Here is a 3,503-nt window from a genome sequence, read left to right on the forward strand (position 1 = left end):
TTAGCATCTTTGTCTTCAGCACCAGAACTGTGGAATTATTAATTGACCAGACTAAATCAAATTGTTAATTACAGCAGAGAGGCGACTTCAGGTGCTGAAACCGTTAAACTCCAAAAGCATCCCCCTTTCACCAACATCTCAAACTGACTCTGGCTGTCATTGGAAGCGACAGTGAGAAAGTGGGAGAGTCAGCAGGTCTGGACAGACTGTGGGTGTTCTCAGCTGGGCAAGCAGAATAGTTTATTTAATTCTCTCCCTGCCCCGGCAAGGGGGAAAAGTCAGAGGGAAAAAACGCAGACAGAATGTAGCGTAACGTTTGAGTCAGGTTGAGCTGGGTTTAGACTGGCCCCGCACATTTGCTAGCCGCGGGGCCCTGGCCATATCATTTCTGGTATCCAAGTCTCAGTTTCTTCATCTGTAAAACAGGCATGTTAATAGAACCTACTGCGTTGGATTATCGCAGTGATTAAAATGACTTGCTTAAAAAGCTGTAAATAAAACTCTTGTATTTGGCTCTAGATTATAAGCTCTGCAAGAGTAGGGATAGCTGCCTGTCTAATTCAACATGGTATCCTCCAGCGCTACCACACTGACTGGTTCTAGGCAGGTACTTATTGAACATCTAGTGTAAGGTATGGTCCTGAGCATGGAGATGATGGTGGAAGAGAGTGCAGAGAGGCTTAGCACAGAAACCCTGCCCTTAAGTAGCTCTCATACCAGCCTAACAGACAGTCCAGAACCTCTATAACAAGTGCATTGTTGTATATTAAATAGGTAGATAATATGATGTAGGGGTTCATGGTGGAAATTCTGGCATCAGACTTGAGTTCAAATCTCAGCTCCCCCACTTCCTACCAATCTGATTTTTATTAGCAAGTTTACCTCTCGATGCTTCCGTTTCGGGATCTGTAAAATAGGGGCCTGCCTTATAGAGCTGTTGTAAGGACTGAATGAGTTTCATGAAGCAAAGTGCTTAATACAGTGCCTGGAACGTAGTAATTGCTCAATAAGTCTTAGCTATTACTTTTCCCATTTACTATGTGACTTTGGACAAATTACTAATCTTCTCTAAGACTTGTTTTCTTGGTCAGTAAAATAAAAATACAAGAGTTCCTACCGTGAAGTATTGCTGGGAGAATGAGATGGGAAGATCCCTGAAAAGTGCTTAGCACAATGTCTGGTATATGGAAAGTACTTAATAATTTCTAGATGATAATAATAATAACAATAATGATAAAAACAAGGTGACATGGGGCAAAAGAAAGTCAATCTCATTTTGATGTATAGACACTGGGCTAAGAGAAAGGTTTATAATAGGTAAGGGATTTTTTTTGGTAGCAACTTTATTGAGATATAATTCACATACAGTACAAACTACCCATTTAAAGTTTATAATTCAATAGTTTTTAGTATATTCAAAAAATTGTGCAGCTATCACCATAATCAATTTTAGAATACTATCATCACTCCAGATAGAGACCTGTACCCACTAGCAGTCATTTCCCTTTCCCTTTCCCTAGATCTCCCCCCTCCCCTGACCTCCCGAACGCTAGACAATTACCAGTTTACTTCCCATTTCTGTGGATTTGCCTATTGTAGACACCTCATATAAATGGAATCATACATTATGTGGCCTTTTGTTTCTGGCTTCTTTCACTTAGCATCAAGTCTTCAAGATTCATCCATGTTGTAACAAGTCTCAGTACTGCATTCCTTTGTATGGCCAAATAATATTCCATTGTATAGAGTTGATAGATATTTGACTTGTTTCCACTTTTTGGCTATTATGAATAATGCTGCTATGAACTGTCATGTATAAGTTTTTGTGTGGATTATGTTTCCATTTCTCTCTGGGGTATATACCTAGGAGTGGAATTGCTGGGTTATATGGTAACTCTATGTTTAACCTTTAGAGGACCTGCTTTTCCAGACTGTTTTCCATAGTGCTCTACCATTTTTACATTCCCACCTGCAGTGTACGAAGGATCCAATTTCTCCAGATCCTTACTAACACTTGGTATTATCTATCTTTCTGATTATAGTTATCTCAGTGGGTATGAAGTGATATCTCATTTTGGCTTTAATTTGCACTTTCTTGATGGCTAGTGACGTTGAGCATCTTTTCAGGTGCTTATTGGCCACTTACATATCTTCTTTGGAGAAATGTCTATTCAGATCCTTCGCTCATTTTTTAAAAATGTATTTATTTTTATTTATTTAATTTTGGCTGCACTGGGTCTTCGTTTCTGTGAGCAGGCTTTCTCTAGTTGCGGCAAGTGGGGTCTACTCTTCGTTGCGGTGCACGGGCTTCTCGTTGCGGTGGCTTCTCTGTTTTGGAGCATGGGCTCTAAGTGTGCGGGATTCAGTAGTTGTGGCACACAGGCTCCGTAGTTGTGGCTCGCAGGCTCAGTAGTTGTGGCACACAGGCTTAGTTGCTCCGCGGCATGTGTTATCTTCCCGGACCAGGGCTCGAACCCGTGTCGCCTGCATTGGCAGGCGGATTCTTAACCACTGCACCACCAGGGAAGTACCCCTTTGCTCATTTTTAATTGAGTTATTTATCTTTTTATTATTGAGTTGTATGACTTCTTTATATATTCTAGATACAAGTCCCTTATCAAATATATGATTTGCAAAATTTTTCTCCTATTCTTTGGGTTGTTTTTTTCACTTTCTTGATGGTGTCCTTTGAAGCACAGATGTTTTAATTTTAATGGTGTCCAACTGATCTATCTTTCTTTTTCCAGTTTTAGGTCTTTGCACCATTTTGAGTTGGCTTTTGTATGCGGTGTGAGGTAGAGGTACCACTTAATTCTTTTGCACGTGGTTATCCAGTTGAAGAGATTGTTCTTCTCCCATTGAATTGTGTTCATACCCTTATCAAAAAATCAGTTGATTGTAAATGTGAGGGTTTATTTCTGGACTCTCAATTCTATTCTATTGATCTATATGTACATCCTTATGCCAGTTCCACACTGTCCTGAAGAGAACTGAATCTGAACTGGACCAAGTTAACTGGACCTGGGAATGCACAGTCACGGTGTCTCCTTACCTCTCCACAGTGCTTCAGAATTTCTAAGGTGTTTTCATATGCATGATCTCACTTAAGTCTTGCAGCAACTCTGAGAGTAAGTGGAAGTCCAGAAGGCTGAGTGGCAAATCCCTAGACTCACCCATCCAGAAACAGTGGTGGTTCCAGGACCAACCTATGGATCCTTTGACTCTTGGTCAAGTGCTCTCATTACCCCCAGCCAATTGCCTGCTGGTCGAGTCCAGGAATTTGGGAAAAGTAAAAAGTATAGAGAGAAATTAGGGCAAAAATGGGGGGAAGGGTATAAAACAGACTGATTATAAATGTTTGGCTCCTAATCAGCTTACGGTAAATTTTCCGTTCTCCTGCATGGACAAGAAATGGGATGTTCTGGGTAATCCAGTGTTTTGCTTGGGCATTGCATTTTCAAAGAATGAGAACACAGTGAAATACTCTCAACACCAAAACCACA

This window comes from Balaenoptera borealis (genome assembly GCF_965194805.1).
Source record: "Balaenoptera borealis genome assembly, chromosome: 14".
NCBI lineage: Eukaryota > Metazoa > Chordata > Mammalia > Artiodactyla > Balaenopteridae > Balaenoptera > Balaenoptera borealis.